General features: G+C 35.4%; 1 protein-coding gene across 2 annotated transcripts in view; it reads right to left on the bottom strand.

Moving 5' to 3' along the window:
• The window catches only part of LOC111502097 (uncharacterized), a 104531-nt gene that overhangs the window by 74101 nt on the left and 11456 nt on the right, over positions 1 to 18974 (bottom strand). The gene's annotated exons all lie outside the window — the stretch shown is intronic.

Raw genomic sequence — 18974 nt, 5'->3', positions numbered from 1 at the left:
GGCTTTAATGTGTATTTGATGGTAATTTGAGCTTTTGTCAGGTAATTTGCTCTTATACAATGTCTTGTTGATTATTTTGATAATTGATTATAATTCCTGCTGTAACTAACTTCATATGATACACTATCAATGCTTTATCTAGGAATTTTATATATAACTTCGTCACACATAAATTCACCAAACAAAGCGGGATATGAAATAACTCACTCATAAATATGAAGTAGGACCAGTTTGTTGGTGATATCTAATGAGTTTGGAATAATAGAGGCGAACATTATAACAATAATGGAATGTATATTTTTTAAACCATTGACTGAATATTGAGAAATGAATGTTCGATTCCTATTTGAGGAAGAAGCTTCCCAAGCATATATTCATCTTTTTACTTTCAATCACTTATTAAGGTTGCACTGCAATACCGAAATAATCAGCGGAAATATTTGTTACTTGTTGAACTATTAAATTTCATTTCAGTTTTGTCAGTTTTTATGAGTCTACTTTAAACTGTAATGTCTAGTGAATTATCAATCGTTTCATTCGAAATGAGCGCCATTTGAGTAAGTGCACTCTTGTCAACGTAACACGTCGATCAATTCCTTCAGCCTAAAAATTATGCTAGAGACTCGATGAAGTCAACGAAAGTTGTTTTGCCTAGTCCTGATTGGCGAAGATCCTACCTGTGAAAAATTTTCCCAGTGCTTGAAAAGATAGCAGTCGATTGGGAAAAGATCTGGAGAGTATGCTGGGTGAGGCAAAACTTTGACGATCAATTCTTTAATTTTCGGTGGGTGATTTGTGAAACGTGCGTGGAACAGGATCGAATCTTTTTTGTTGACCAGTGCCGACAGCTGACGCAATTTTTGGTACATTTCGTCGATTTCCTCACACAAGGATTCTGCTGTGATGGTTTAGCTCAGTTGCAGAAAGTTATAGTAAATCACACCGCTGACCACCATACAGTGCACCTGGGTGGCTCATCGGTGTCCAGCAACTGTCCTGAACGTCTCCTTTTGTCGGAGAGGATCCATTTAACATCACACGTGAGGACTCAAAACGTGACAATTTCTGTCGATCGTTCAAATCGTGAGGCACCCACATTTCAAGCGTTTCGAACCTTCCAATACGTTTTGAACCATCATGAAGCTCATGTGAGCTGATGCTCAGTATTTTTGCTAGTTCACGCACCGTTTGTGACAGATCAGGGTCCTCAAATTGTCGTTCTAGAATACTTCAGATTTGTTTAATGCCCGTCTCACTGACTGAGTAGAAAGTTTTTCTCCCTCATTCAGAGGAATCGGGTGAATTTCGGTTTGCAGTTGGTTACTACCTCGTCCACTAAATGGAGTGATATTTTTTATGGTCGTTCCAAATTAAGACGGGGAAGGAAATATTCTTAAAGAATTTCGATTTTCAATTATGGAATATCATTGACGTTAGATCGATGATGGTCATTATTTTGCACTAACGAGTGGCTAAGGAGCCCGAAACCGATCTGCAAGTGTGCCCGTTCCAAAATTTAAGGTCGACTCTTCCAGTTGTATTGCCAATTGCATATGCAGGAAATTTTCGGTGGAGATTCCTGCACTGACGCCTGTCGAATATAATCCAACGCCGTTCGTGGTATTAACCAGTGGAGTAGTTGTTTTCTGATAGGCGTCACTCCATTCAACCTACTGTGTAGGTATATCCGAGACGGGCTTGAACATTCAAAGTTCATTCCTTTAGATTTGTTCACTGCCCGTCTTCAAGCATAGCCCACTGACTAATGGGAAAGTTTTTTTTTCCTTATTCAGAGGAATCGGGCAAAGTTTGTGTATGCAGTTGGTTAGTACCTCTTCCACTAGATGGAGTGACATTTTTGATGTTCGCTTCAACTTAAAACGAGGAATGAAATACTCTGATAGAATTTCGATATTCAATTATGGAATATCAAATGACTTTAGGTCGATAATGGTCACTATCTTGCAGTGACGAGTGGCTAAGGAACCCGAAACCGGTCTGCAAGTGTGTCCGTTCCAAAATTGTATTGCCAATTGAATATGCAAGTAATTTTCTGTGAATATTTCTGCACCGACGCCTGGCAGATATGATCCAACGCCGTTCGTGGTATTAGCCAGTGGGGTAGTTGTTTTCTGATATGCGTCAGTCCATTCAACCTACTGCGTAGTTATATCCGAGACGGGCTTGACGGGCTTCAGATTTATTTCATCAGTTCGGACTTCTATTGTTTAATATAATATAAATTGATTTGAAATTCCTGAAAAATATTTAATATTCTTAATATTTTACAGAAATACACTACGAAACGTTGTCAACCACCTTCAAACAAAAGGCTTCAGATTTGTTTACTGCTCGTCTTCGAGCATAGCCCACTGACTAATGAGAAAATATCATCTGGTTATGAGTTAATAACGTAGAAAAAGGTTGATGAATCACATAATCCTAGATGAGAAAATGTGGGAAAATAAAAGAGAGCACTGTCTGAACATCAATTTCCTCATAAAATATCTACTATTATTTTGACAACTCACAACATTAAAAATAAATACAGTGAGCAGAAGATGATATTAGTTTGTTTGAAGGTGGTTGACAATGTTTCGTGGTGTATTTCATCAGTTCGGACTCCCATTGTCTAATATCGGAAAGGATAAGACGGATTGGGTCCAAGTATAACATCAGGACCTGCTTCAGATCTGGGAGACTATCTGTAGCAGCCTCACGAACACCAGGCCACCAAACGCAGACTACGATTCCAAGAATTGCATTTACCGGATATCCTACGAGTGCGGAGAATCATACACCGGTGAAACTAGGAGGCCATAGAAAGTTCGCATTGCTGAGCACAAGATGGTTTCGGAGAAAATTCAAAGAAGTCACGTATATGTTGTACACCAACGCATTTAGTCAAGCCAGCGTAACGTAACGTAACGTAACGACCAACTCCCACCAAACTGTTATCTTCCGCTAAAACCAATGAAGCGTAAAGAGGGAAGAGGGGGTAGGTGAAAGCACTCGAATGACCTATGAATAGTCAGATCTCGGAGGAATACGTCCAGTTATCACCCGAAGACGATTGTGGATACTAACAATCGAAACGTTGTGACATAACTTGGTTTGAAATCTTTTTATTTTTATAATTTCATTTTTTGTTAATAATATTTTCAATTTCTTCAGCTTTTATTAATATTTCAATTTTCATTTGTTTGGTTGTTGTTGTATGTTATTTCTTTGTAATTTCAGTTTTTTGTTCAATAAAATTTTCATTTTAGGTTAATCTTTGTGATTTTTTTCAGGGTTATCAAATCAATTCATATTATATTAGACAATGGAAGTCTGAACTGATGAAATACCTGATATTACTTATGAAAAGTATGAGTATTTATGAAAAATCAACCATTTCTTAGGGTCAATTATAAAAATGTCAGTCTCACATCATTCGGCCAAAAAATTTTTCAAGGTTAAAAAGTAAGTATAGGTTAGATTGGATTGGATTAGATGTGTCAAAAGAAAATATTGATTTCTGAACATTACTCTCTTCACAAAATACTTTTTCAGAAAAATATTTTATGCACTACACTTCAAAATATATTCTGAGTCTCCCCCTATTTTTGCCATGAACATAAAAAAAAAACACAAAAAGCGAAACCTGATATTCATGCAGTCATTGTTCACTGTGGTTCTGGCGTTAAATTTGCTCATTATTACGCATTGGTCAAAGACGAAACGGACTGGTTCAAGTTTGACGATAGTTGTGTCACGAAGTGTTCTGGCGATGCATTGAATCTATTGGAGCCTCTGGAGACACCCTACATTTTGTTTTATAAGAGGGAGGACATTCGTACATCAAGATCTTCAGATGATGTGGTTCTGCAGGTTTTTCCGGGTTTTCCTGCAGCTGAAAAAACAAATGCACCACTGGAATCAATGAAGTCGCCCCGGAGCGCCAATTAATTTTTATTGTTGTTTTTATTTTTATCGTTGTTTTAGTAATAACACAGGATTAAAAAAAAAATTTTAAAAATACGTTTCATCTGCTTCACTTTATGAAAGGTTGACTACCTATAATAATACCCGAAACGATACGTTTTTCATAAAAAATGTCATTCAAAAATATAAAAATAAACTGAAATTCTAGAAAACCGGAACTGATTTTTTCATTTTTGACAACGGAATCTGACTTCTTATCGAACCAGTACAATTTTCGAATTGAATTTCTGAATACTCAAATAACAGCAAATCTTGCAAATGAAAACCGTCCAACTAGTTCCATCAGCTCTGGGTACGATCTATTATGAAGAAAGTCATTCACTCAATTTCCAATCAAATATCCCAGACATCGTTTCCGTCGACAATTCAATTCCAATTCTGGCATTGTTGTAATCCGCGGGATTATAAAATCTAATAGAGTTGGCGTAATGACCCAAAGCGAACGATTTCAACTAAATTCAACAATGTGTAATCCCACTTAAACTTAATGTAAGTTCAATAACCAAAGTTGCTGAGAGCCGAATTCGGTCGTTATAAAGGGATCAGACAGAAATTACACATGGAGAGTGGAAAGCTATCGACAGTGAAAGTGAACGAGGTTTTCATGTGTTTAACTGTTTACTGTTCAACTGGAAATGGAAATGGATGTAACGATTGTGAACAACTAAATGAATAGAACGAACACTTTTGTGAAATACATTTCCGGCTCTCATTTCTCCATCATTATACACAGGGCTATTCATCTCCAATTCCTCTTCAGCAGTTTTATGGATAACTTTGACAATTTTTGATGAAACCTGGAAAGTGTTTCAAGCACTGAAGACGGATATTTTCACCGAAAACTTTGAAGTGCATTTGGAGATTGGGAGTCATTCTTGTGAGTGAAATTTCATATCAATACTCTTCCAGTGTCATCCCCAAAGTATGCACCAAATGGGAAACTTACTTATTAAGGGTTTTTCGACAAAATGTTATTCTTGATAGAAGTTTGTGAATCCCCTGAAACTGAACATGCACCAACAAAATACAGAAAAACACATTTAATATACGAGGAGCCTTCAAATATTTGATTTTGAGACAATAGTAAAGTACTCTTATTTTGAAAAATGTCGGGAAATGTTATTTACAAAAGTTGTTCGACATAAAAAAACATCAGTTTCATTTTTCTAATCATTTTTTTTAATGGGGACTACGAAAAGAATAATTTGATAAAACGATAAATAGACAACATCCTATATAAGGAGGTTTATTTCAAAAGCCTGTGATGTTACGAATTATACCACTATGGTGTTAACCACGGTCAATATTTTTGAAAAGTAGAATATTTTTTTTTAATAAACAGGATGTTGTCTATTTATCGTTTCAGCAAATTTTTCTTTTCGTAGTACCCATTTAAAAAAATGGGTGAAAAAATCAAACTCCACGTAGATGGCCATACCTTCAAATCTAGATGTATTTTCCAATGCTGAACAACTTTTCTATATAACATTTCCCAAAATTTTTCAAAATAAGGGTACTTTACTCTGTCTCAAAATTAAATAATTGAAGGCTACTGGTGTATTACGCGTGTTTTACTGTATTTTGTATGTGAATGTTTAGTTTTAGGGAATGCACAACCTTTTATCAGGAATAAATTTTTGTCGAAAAACCCTTAATGAAGAAGTTTTCCATATGGTGCATACTTTGGGGATGACACTGTATAATGTTGCTGGATATAACTGGAGTTTTATCCCAACACCGAACCGTTATTTCTAAAACCGCGACACGCGATCACTTGGTGTTTCAACCACCAAGTGATCATCTTCGAGAGGAATATTTGAACAGTATCATCTTCGTCTTTCTCTTGAAGATGATCACTTGGTGATTGAAACAGGTGTCGAAGTCTTCATATATAGTTAGTGGGCATAATTGGATACTGGCTGAAAATCAAGTTAACAAAAGAACAATTCATTAAGGCCAGGGAATGACACCTATCAGAGAACAAATACTTTTCTGGTTAATATCACTACCAGCGAACGACAAACAACAAATTTGTCATCGCTCCATCTGGTAAACAAGGTACTAACTAACCGCATATCCAAAATTCGACTAATTTCTCGTATAAGGAAAGAAACTTTCACATATAATCCAACGCCCGTTGTGGTATTAGCCAGGGGAGTAGTTGTTTTCTGATAAGTGTAGGTGAGTCGAGACTGGTCTGAACATATTATTTTTTGGTTGATTTGGTTCACAGCCAGTCTTCAGGTATGTCCACTGAATATATGTGAAGGTTTATTTCCTTATACGAGGAATTGGGCGAATTTTGGATACGTGGTTGATTAGTACTTTGTTTACCAGATGGAACGATGACGAATTTATTTGTTGTTCTTTTGGTTAATTTGACGTGTTGAAGTGTTGAAAATAACGGTTTGGTGTAGGGATAACTTTCCAGTAACATTCATTGACTACATTGAAGGTTCCGAACAATGTATTACAAGTACATGATGTGCCTGTGTAGAATTTCTATTTCAATTCCATTACGAATGGTTATAAAACAAACAGCCGCTGAAATTGATTTTCGTGTAATTTCATGGCCGTATACAAGTCTTCGAAAGTAACTTCTTCTGTTGATGTTTCACACATCTCTTTATAAAGTTCTGTGCTGAACTATTAAAATTTAACTCAATGCAACGAATCTCGTGAACGACAGGATATAGAAAGTAGGTTGAATTGTGGCAAAGTGAACAAATTGACAACGTACCAACTTCTAAATTCCTTAGCTTGTTCATTGACAATGATTTAAAATTTAACAAACATGTAGATAGTTTGAAATCCAAGCTCTCCTCTGGATGTTATGCAATACGAGTAACTGCATTTGAGCTTGGATCTGCAGTAGCTAATATAGTTTATCATTCCCTTATTGAATCCCATCTTCGTTATGGTATTTGCTTTTGGGGTGTGTTCTACCACATGTCTTCAATCAGTATTACTGATACAAAAACGTTCAATACGTTGCATATGCAAAGCTAAACCTAGGGACACTTGTCGGCCTGTTTTTGACTCTAACAGAATCCTAAATGTGGTCTCCCTATTTATATATGAGATAATCTACCTTCTCTTCAAAAATGAGAACTTGGACGAGCCAATGTATCAAACCAAGCAAAGATTCAGCTTCAAATTATCGCTGCCTTCTTCGACCCTAGTTGAAGTTTCCATTATCCAATGGTCTTAAAATATCCAATCACCTTTCTCAAGCTATAAGAGCCATAACTGACCTCATCGCTCTTAAGAGAGAGTTGAAAGACTTGCTTTCTGTGAGACCTTATCACAGCTTAGCAAAATTCTACGATGATATTTTAGTGAGTATGACTAACTGTAATAGCTACGGTATTTTATTGATTCGATTCAATTCAGTTCAAATTGATTCATTTCATTTTAATGACCATGTTCTCATACCCTGAACGTTTGTATTAGGTTATTGTTATTCACAAGTCCCTTTTCAGTTCATGTTATCACTTACTTTTAGTGATTTTACTTTTTTGTTATTTTGTTATTTCAGTTATATGTTATTTTTATTTCGCACAAGGCTTTGTCAATAAGAATTCATTCTTCAGACAATAAAGTAAATTTTGAATTTGAATTTGAATAATTCAAAAAACCAAGAAATCGACTTCATTGTCTTTGGTTTCGAAGTCAATTGAGGAAAAAAAAATATTTGTATCCAATTTTTTGCAAGTTCAAAATCTCTCCATACTTCGCTCCAATTGAACTTTCAAAATATAAACATACAATTGGAAACCATACACAGGCCTGTAATTCAATCAGTCAGTACTTTATAGTATCAATAAATTTTACTTGCAAATCAAATATCATTTGAAAGAAATTAAATATTTATACTTAGGTTTCTTACTGGTAGACGTTTCTGGATGAACTTTTCAGTTAAGCTTCAACAAATTCATCATCAATATAACTTTTTGACACGCTGTATACTCAAAAAACAGTAAGATAGGAAATTACACGTTTTTCAGTGGGATTATACCAGGATATACAAATTTCAGGAATTCAAGAAAGTCTCAAATTTCATATCTAGTAATTATTGTTCAAAAACGAACATCTTGCATTGGCCTCGAACTATGAGTGAATTAATTTTTTCAATTCAAAGCTCATTCAAGTTTCCGAAGGAATTACATAGTGTAGAAACAATTTCAATTATCTAAAAGAACTAATCGTCTAGGCCAGTCTTAGATTGCCTACATTGTATGTCAAAGGACTGACACTTATCAGAAAACAACTACTCCCCTGACTAATACCACTGAGGGCGTTGGATTATATCCGACAGGTGTCAGTGCAGGATTCTTCACCGAACTTATTCCTGCGTATGCTGTTGGCGAGACAACTGCCGCAATCAATCTCCAATTATTGAATCACACTTGCAGACCGGTTTCGAGCTGGTTGGCCACTCGTCAGTGCAAGGTAGTGTCTATCATCAACATTGAGTAGATGATTTTCGATAATTGAAAATCGAATTCCTTCAAAGTATCATTCTTCGAACCAGGTTGAAGCGAACGACAATGTTGATAATAGACACCACCTTGTACTGACGAGTACCCAAACAGCTCGAAACCGGTCTGCAAGTGTATTCCAATAATTGAAAATTGATTGCGGCCGTTGAATCGCCAACAGCATATGCATAAATAACTGCGGTGAAGAATCCTGCAATAACTCCTGTCGATTCGAGGGTCCTCAGGAACGGAATTATTCTTGTAATCGATGATTATTGACACAAACATATGTAAACACTAAACTTATGAAATAGCAAGCGATTATGTCAAAGTGGAGCGACGATACATTTCTATCCAGATATCTAGAATCCACTCGTCGAGAACCCACTGCGCAAAAAAATAAAAAAAACTATTCCTAAATACACTGAGGACAGACAGTAGCAAACTTTTGCCACAGGCGAAGATTTGGGCAATTTGTACAAATAATATAAATGACGAATTAAGTTGACTTGCTTATTTCGAACTACTCTTTCTGAATTAATCAATATCACTGAATACTCAAAACTTGAAGTGAAGAATGATTCATTGTTTATTACTCTGATAATAGGGGAGCCATAGCAGGTATTTCAGGATTTACTAAAGCGCGGCAGATTAATATACAGGGGGATACCTTGTACCCGATTAATTACCTCCACCAAATATGAGCCCCATATATAAGGTCGCCTGTGAGGGATAAAAGATCAGATTAGTAAAAAAAATTGATCATCAGAAATTTGACAATTTGAGAGTGACGTAAAGAAAGGGGAGGACAGCAAAGTTGTGAAAAATAACGTCATTTCGACATTCTCGAACGTAGCTATTTTTTTTCATTTGAAGGAAATAATTCAAGGATAAAGAAAAATATATATTCTGACGATTTCCGCAAGCCAAAATAACAAAAATTCGTCGATAAAGTTTAATGCGTGCAGCTGTGTGATACCTATATTTCCCTCTCAGAGTTTCTATTCCTTTATTCTCTATTCACTTTTTCTTTATCTATTACTGTCTCAATCCGTCCCCACTCTGAATTCTGTTGCCTGATGCCATCACAGCTGATCACAGAGACTCGTTCATGATTAATCAATCAATTAATTGATGGATGTAGCCGTTCCTACGTGGTAGGAAATCATAATGAAGAAAAGAGAAATTAAACTTTCTATGTTTTTTACCACTTTTATTTGTAACCAACGTTACTGCATTTTCAAACTCATACAATATATAAGGCCATTTTCAAACTTATACAAAATATAAGTTTGAAAATGTCCTTATAGGACGAAACTGCAGTAACGTTAGTTACAAATAAAACTGGTAAAAAACATAGAAAGTTTCATTCCTCTTTTCTTCATTAATTAATCAATTGATTATAAAAAATTAATTTTTTTTGAGCATTTTTTCAAAATTATTTTCTCATAAATACAAGTTTTCCATTCAAAAAACATACACTTATTTATTTGCATGCTATTTTCTGAGCTTTTTAATTATTTTACTACAATGAATAAAAGAAAATAAAAAAAAAAGTATTGTTTTTGTCAGATTATGCAAATCTCTCTAGATCATCGTCAGATCATGAGACAGCACGTTTAAAACATGAAGATGAACCATATATATCTTAATCTGACGCGCTCGAGTATTTCAAAATTGCGTCAGATCGAAATCGTCAGATTATTGAATGAGAGCTTTTTTTTGTTGCACTTAACACCCCCTAGAAAATCTGACGCGGTCGATTGAATTTTTTTTCTTTTCACTTTTAACCCTTACGTGAAACCACCCACATCATGCAAACGATCAGATTAATATACCAATGGTATTAAAAATACGTAGGACATTGATGCTATCAATATCTGACGCGCTCGAGTATGTCCATGTAACAGTATTTTTTACATATTTAAAAATCTATAGCCGCTTCCCCCACCGATGAAAAGGTGTATATTATACAACTTTTTTTTTTCTTAGCATCCAAGCTTCGTAACCTAATATGTCTCAATGACGCTCGAGTAAATCCCCATTTTGCATCGTGGGCTCCCTGCTATAACAGTAAAAATTGAGTTCCGTGGAAAGTATGTGAATAAAAAACTAGAAAAGGTAAACAAAAAAACGAAAACGTAACTATAATTCAGTGACAAGAAGAAAGTAATTTGTTTGATAGTCATCTATAGTCTTGAAGAAAATAAACCTTCATGCAAACAATGACTCAATAGGGACGGTAGCCTGGTGAGTTGACGTGAATGGTCAGTTTCACTGAGTCAATCGACCGCTGTGCAAACCGGTGGTTCGAACCGCAAGGCCAAACGATCGATTTCCACTTCCTATCGTCCAACCCGTGTTAAAAATCAGACTTTGAAAGGTAAGACCTCGTTAGTCCTTAGCTCGCACAAATTTCGACTTTCGAGAGTTGTCGTTCTTATGGGGCGCCAGCTGGTTAACGGAAAACTAGAAAGACAGAAAGATAATAGCTGTTGTTGCACCAAATTCATTATCGATATCGACAGTCTATTCTCATTTTGCAAACTAGGCGGACAATATAGCAGTTCCGCCAAACAAAACAATAATCCATTCACAATCTGTCGCTGCAACAAAATATCGGTTCAGCGGCCCTGATAGCAAATTTAGTTATAAATTTATTGTGGCAAAATTTTATATGGGAGCCCGCGACCGACTAATTGAATGTGCTACGCCGTCTGAATTTGCTGAAAGCAAATTTCAACATCAAAGCCGTTTATGTAAACACGCCAGCTATATTTCACTTTGTGGTGAAGATATTTCAAAAATTTCCTTTGCTGCATATACATGGTTGCAAAGTCTGGAAAAAGCTCAACGGGTTGTGAAGGTATCAGGAATATTGGAATATTCATCATTGAGAAAGGTAAGCAGGTTTTAGGTGTTTTATTCTTATTCGCGAAATTCAGAAGGATCTGTTCGTTCTGGATATTTGCCTATCAGAACATGTTTACTGAACAATAATGCTAATATCTTTATCATCAACACTTCGATGATAAAGATATTATTAGCATTATTGCTCAGTCTTTTTCTTCATATCACCACCAGAAGGTTCACACACAAATTTTAACATTAGTGAATTTTTGACTTGTGAGCAATGAAAGAGTTTTGAATTTTTTTTTTCGTTTACTGATTTACAGCACGTTGTGAATGAAGGGTATCATTCTGAATGAGAACAAAACATTGAGCTTTGTGAAAAACTTCAACAGTCGACTGACAAAAATAAGTTCAAATTTATGGTTTCTGGAAAATTCATTGATATATTCGAGATTAAAAATTTCGTCATGAGCCACTTTTTCATTATCAGTGAAAAAATAAAAATATATCCAACTATCTTTATCTTTATCTTTAACGAATTTGATGAAAATCTGCGGTAAAGGCTGAAAATAGTTGTGACACATATAAATTCAAAGGTGGAAAAAACTTTTTGATTGGTTATTAAGAAAGCTTCAATATGGATTTGAAACAAGTATCGGCCAGTTTCCTTCAGATCCAGAGGTATCATTACCAATTATTTTGCCTAGAGATCTCTCAATCAAATTGAGTTCAGTAGGTACTCAAACATCTGCAATAACGTTTTGACTGAAATCAATTATTCAGTTTGCAATTTCACTCTGAAGAGGTATCAGTTATTAGAAATAATCTGATTTTCCGTTAGCCAGCTGATATGGTACGCTTTTTTCTTCGATCAAGTTGTCATATTCATAAGATGACTTGATCTATTATACTGAATGAAAGCCACCTGTTTTGGGTTTTCTATATTTGACAGTTTTTTTTTCATCTATTTACTGAGTTATTTATCATCTATCATTCCGAATACTAATGACAAGCGACCTGTCCTGGTTTCGCACAGGTGCGATGCTGATACTACATATAAATTCACCCACCGAAAAATTTAGGGCATGGAAAAACATTGAACAAGTTGTCCTCATTTACTGTATTATATTATTATATAACAAAATACAAAGTGTCATACATTGTCACAAGTTTCAATCAAATATGTTTGAAGGTGATTGACAATGTTTCATGATGGATTTCATTAGATCGGACTTCCATTGTCTAATATTATATAAAATGATTTGAAATCCCAAAAATAATTGAAAAATTAAAGGAGAGGAATAAAAATGAATAACTGAAAAAACAATTATATTAAGCAAAAACATGAAATGAAAATTAGTGAAGTAAAATACAAGTAAATGTGAAACAAATTGAAAAAATTTAATACAATAAAAATTGAGAATTTGAGAGATTTTTAGCTAAGTTAATTCACGTCGTTTCGATTGTAAGGTATCCACAATCGTCTTCGGGTGATGACTGGACCGATTCCTCCGTGCGCTGACTATTTATAGGTCATTTGAGTACTTTCACTTTTCTCTGTTTTCCTCTGTTCGCTTCACTGGTTTAGTGGAAAATGACGGTTGGGCGAGAGTTGGCCATTTTCTGCTTGATTATGGGTTTCCATATGTTGAGTACCTCTACGCTAGCTTGGCTGAATACATTGTTGGATAGCATGTATGCGGCTTCTTTGAATTTCCTCCTAAACCAATCTTCCTCTTTGTGTATGATCTCAGCTTGGGAACATTCGATGTCATTTTGATGGGTCCAAACATGCCCTGCTATTCCTGATTTTCTGGTTTCCCCTCGCTGTGTGTTTTTCTTGTGCTCGGCAATGCGAACATTCAAGGGCCTCTTAGTTTCACCGATATAGGATTTCCCGCACTAACAGGCTATCCCGTAAATGCAATTCTTGGAATCGCAGTTCTCGTTTGGTGGCCTAGTTTTCGTGAGGCTGCTACGGATAGTGTTTCCAGATCTGAAGCAGGTTCTGATGTTGTACTTGGATCCAATTCTTCGTATCTTTTCCGATAATCCTCTGATGTAGGGAAGTGCAAGCACTGGTTGTGACGGCTTCTCTTCTTTTCGGGGCTCCTGCTGTCTTTTAGCCTAAGTTTGTTCCACCATCGCTTTGGAGTAGCCATTTCGTTGAAAATCATTTTTGATGATGTATAGTTCTTTCTCGAGTCCTTCCTTCATATTACGAAGTCCGAAAGCACGGTCCAATAGAGTTTTGATGATTCCTCTTTCAGTCGATTGATGGTGACTGGATTCGTGGTTCAGATACTGTCCCGTATGAGTGGGTTTTCGATATACGGATATTTTCCACTTAGTGTCGGTCCTCTTCACCAATACGTCTAAGAATGACAATTCGTTGTGGGCTTCCTTCTCCATTGTGAAAGTGATGGAAACTTCAAAATGGAGAAAGAAGCCCACAACGAATTGCCATTCTTAGACGTATTGGTGAAGAGGACCGACACTAAGTGGGAAACATCTGTGTACCGAAAACCCACTCACACGGGACAGTTTCTGAACTACGAATCAGCCAAGGGCTTGAACCAGCAACCAACACGGCGTTTGATTTGAGTGAGTGAACAAAGCACCCACGACGAACCGCCCGGCATCAGTGTTAACTTCACTTCAGAAAAAATATTCCAATTGGTCGACGCTCTAGCTAAAATATTAAAACTCCTGAAGAAATACAATTTTTAGGGACCTACCTAGACCCCAATCTAAATTGGGATAGGCAGGTGGACTATATATGTGCTAAGCTAAAAGAGCATATTATACCATAAAACAGCTGAAATCCTGTATGGATGAAACTGGCTTACTCAGCATATATATTATGCCATAACCAACCCTCATATAAGTTTGAATAATATGGCTTGGGGCAGAGCAAGGGATTTTTCCAGAGCCTTTATAGCACGGAAACGCATCATATGGATATCCGGGATAACTGCCGGCCCGTTTTTATAGACAAAAAAATATTGACAGCCCTCTCCATCTTCATTCTCAAATGTATTTTATTTGTTAGGCAAAATCATAAGTTATATAATAAGACTGCTTCAGAACACACTCATGATACAAGAAGTGGTGATTTTCTAAAAATCCCACAGCATTTCATGGCAATCTATGAAATATACCCTCAGTATGATGCCATTACGTGCTTCAATAAGCTGCCGAATGTAGTTAACAAAATCACAAGTGACAAAGTAATTTACGATTGTGTTAAAACTATGCTTTTAGAAAGATGCTATCACAGTTACCAAGATTTTTCAATTAACAAACTCACAAACAATCAAATTCACAGTTACCGTAATTTTATTTAAATTGAATTGTGTGAATGGTGTAAAATGTTCACTGAATTTGTGGGCATCTATACTCATTTGTATATATGTGTATATATCTGTATATGTGAATATATGTGTACATGTATAGCTGCGCTCAATCGCTTTCCCTTTTTTATCTTCACTAGCTTGTAGTACTACTGACTTATCTTGTATACCCAAGTGTATAGAAAATGGTGAATATCATAATTATTATTACTATTATTATTATGTATATTGTCTTCATTGGAGGGAATGACACAATACTTGAATATGGGGGTAACAGGAAGGGAATTTATACCGAAACAGTGGCTGCTGAAGACAACAATAAAGAAAATCTAATGAATAACAGAAGAAAAAAAATTATATTATCATGCGTAGCTCATAGAATGGAATCAGGAGGATACTAACATTGTATAGAATGATCGAGAACATTCTGCGTACTTCCATTCATCTCTTATATAAATGCAAAATTAACGAGGGAGCTGTGCTTGTTGAATCACTATTGGAGCTTTCTGTTTCCCTTGGAATATGGCAAGCATCAAAAGGTTTCGTCCTTTCAATTATGCTTCAAGTGTTTTTCATTTTGATAGTTAGAGAAGCTTGCTGAATACCTAACAAGTTACTCGAAGGGTGGGTAAGTTTCACTGGAACGGCAAATATCCAGGATGGAAACATCTTTTTGATGGAGGAATTAAAATTTCAGGATGATATTATCGTTTACATCTACATAAACTTCACAAGGTAATTTTCATGGGAAATTAACCTAAAAGTATTTCATCCTGGCGTCCCGCCGTGAGTCTAGTTTTCAAGTAATTTTCCACTGGAACAAGCTTCGAATAAGTGAGCCGATGGTGAAATTGTGAAGTATAAAAGAATGAAATTAATTTCTAGAGTGTTTGAAAAAGTTTGCTGGAAGTTTGATGAAAACTCACTATGAGCAGATGAAAGGATTTTATAAGTTTTAATGCAATATTAGGCTTGGTAATGAAAAAATTAAAATATTGCTCTAAAGTCTTTTCCTGTTCGAAAAGAGAATATCCTCAGGCCAAAATGACGGTTCAGTAAATGGAAAATGTCGTGTGAAACTTAAATGAGCTTTTATGAGCATCTTAGTTTCGGTATGAATTATAACTAGAGAAAATCGAGTTTTTTTTCACAGATCTGAATTTTATTTCCGTGAGATTTTTTTTGATGGTCTGAAACTCCAATTCAGTTAGTTTGTTGTTTCTAATTCACTATTTGTGGCATTACATTTCCAGAAATGATTTCGATATCGATATGAAGTGTTGAAAACAGTAAAACAACTCAAGAGAAATAATGAAATATCTGATAGAAATACCATTTCATGAAACAATACGAAGAACGAGAGAGGGAAATTACAAGAATTGATCAAAAACCTGATGAATACTGGCTTGCTAATATAATGAGCATGCTCCAATATAATTAATATATCTCGTAGAAAAAAAATTTAATCAGTTTGAAGTGCTCAGAATTTAGTTTTATCTCACATTTGACAACGTTTTTGATACCGCGAAAGTATATATAAAAGAGTGACGAATCTCCAAAATTTTCAAAATTTTGGAAATTTGAAAAGAGATTTGAAAAGATCAATAAATTTGCGTAAAAAAGTTCCGACTCCCGAAACTGTCTGACGGGTAGTCTGGCTTCCGCGCGCCTTTTGTCACTCTGACATAAAAAGAAAAAAAATTAAATACATATTAAATGTAAATATTAAGGAAAGAAAAAACTCATGTGATGTTGGGATACATCAATAAACAATAATCCGCAGTCAAACATTTTTATCTCAATTTTAACGTTAATTATAAATTGGTAATTTATATTTTTCTGAATTGAATTATTAAACTAAAACCCTGGCATTTTTTTCCTTTGGTGAAGTTATCCTTGCCAAAATAAAAAAAAGTTCTTTTTTTTATTTTTTCACAGCTATTGTTAATAAATTTATCACAAACGAATACATTGTTTATAAGCAATTCGAAATTTTTTTTTGCATTATGTTAATTGAAAAAAATCATGATTTTTAGGAAAAAAAAATTATTTGTTGCTAAAAAATGCGTTTGTTAATCAACAATCGTTTTTTACAACTAAATATTAAAATTAGGGAACCGTTTTTTTTTAATCATAAATTTTATTGTTCTTTAAGGTTTCGAAAAAACCTTTTTTCCTTTTGATTGTTATTTGAAATAAATTGTTATAAACAAATTATTATTTTTTATTTTTCATTTCCTTCAATACTTTGTTCTATAATAAAAGTGACTATGTGTTTTTTTTTTCAATTCATTCTATTTTTCATAAAACTTTTAATATTGTGATACCTTGATACTTTTCTTTTTCATTCGCTCCTTCGCTTTTATAATTATATAATTATAATAACTTTTAAACTATTGCAGTTATGACAAATATGCTTCAAGTCTTTTTTGTTCATTAAGAATTTATTAACAATTTAATCCTTTTACTAAAGTTGTAGTCCTATTATTTATTTAATTACTGATCGTTATTTATTGAAAAAGGGAAAATATTCAAGTCTTGGAGTGGTAATTATAATTTGAATCCGGAAGATTGGGGTTGGATCAAATCTGAAACAATGTTCCTGCCGATGAAAACAATGGAAAAACTGGCACCTGACGACTTACTTAAGCCCATTAATTGTGTCTGCATCAAAGAGTGTAATAATCGATGTGGATGTAAAAAAGCTGGGCTTCCTTGCTCATCTTTATGCAAAAATTGTAAGGGTGAAACATGTTCTAACAGTACAAGGCCATCACTTGATGATGACAATGATGATACTGATATCATGATCGGTCGATTAAATGCTATCGATAATAATCTCGATGGAAATGAAGACGACCTTAATGATTATCGAAATTTTCCAGTAGGAGTTCAAGAATACTGAGAACCGATACTTGAAGGAAGGATAAGGTCTCAAATTAATTACCACCGTTGGAAGAGGTCAACTCTGATGCAGGATGCCACAGAACGATTTGAAGAAATGAGAAGAGAGACCTTGGAAGAGGATCATGAAACAATCTTTGCCAAGATTGGAAGCACGTGCTTGAAGATCCGACAAGACATGGAGAATACCCACAACAGGAAGTGGGGAAAGTTGGTGAGGGAACAATGTCCACATGCAGAACGAGAACAGGACAACTATGAAGCCACCAACGTCATCAACATGAGTTCCCGCCCGCTCACGGATACAGAGGAATTTTTGTTGAGGAAAGTCTAAACTCGCCATTGCACCAACATATGTGCCCACTTTGGAAATATTAACTTCAATAGTATCCACCAGCTCCCTTATGGATCAGATTGGGGCAGAAGAATTCAGATGGAAAATCAGAGAACAGCTAGATCGAGAACCAGTTCCAACATCTAACGTCAGCAGTGAAGAACGAAGAGCCCTGAACGGGCTACTAGAGACAACACCATCGACATCTTGCCTGCAGATGATGGAAACGCTACTGTTGTGATGGATACTGATCTCTACGAACAGAAGATCGAAAAAAAGCTTCAGAAAGGAAAATACACGAATATCGTAAGAGACCCTACTACATCAATTGGGAGGAAGTGGTACCAGACTTTGAAAAAACATCAAGTCTATTTTTCTGAGAAAGAGAGATCATCGCTAACACTACACCACAGTAAGCCCCCTCAGTTGTATGGACTACCCAAAATCCACAAAAAGAATGTTCCGCTCAGACTGATCATTAACGCCAAAGATTCAGCCACTCAGAACGTGTTCAGATTTTCACTACCAATAATTAAACTATTGCAAGGTAAAACATAATCTTTTGTGAAGAATTCGAGGCATTTCGTTGAACTACTAGGGGAAATCGAAGTCAAAGAGCAGGATCAACTGATCAGTTCCGACGTGGAAAGCCTCTATACCAACGTTTCTGTCGGAGAAGCACTTCAAATCATACAGAAGAAGCTTTCCGAAGATGGAGACCTGAAATATAGAACAAACTTATCGATACAAGTAATCATGAAATTACTAGGATGCTGTGTACGAAACTGCTACTTTCAACTGAAGGACGAATTTTTTACGCAAGATGAGGGATTGCCAATGGGATCGACAATTTTACCGGTTATAGCTAATATATATATGGAGTGGTTTGGAATTCTGGCCATTGAAGAAGCCCACAAGAAGCCCCGAGTCTGGTTGACATACGTAGACGACACCTTTCATAATCTGGAACCATGAGAATGCAGAACAAGATACTTTCCTGAAGCACATCAACAACGTGAGTCCTTCCGTCACTTTGACAATGGAAAAGAAAGTACACAACGA

The sequence above is a fragment of the Leptinotarsa decemlineata genome, unplaced genomic scaffold (assembly GCF_025532065.1).
Source record: "Leptinotarsa decemlineata unplaced genomic scaffold, Ldec_3_MD MMD2_tig00026282_RagTag_RagTag, whole genome shotgun sequence".
Classification (NCBI taxonomy): Eukaryota; Metazoa; Arthropoda; class Insecta; order Coleoptera; family Chrysomelidae; genus Leptinotarsa; species Leptinotarsa decemlineata.
This window is presented reverse-complemented; position numbering and strand designations above follow the sequence as displayed.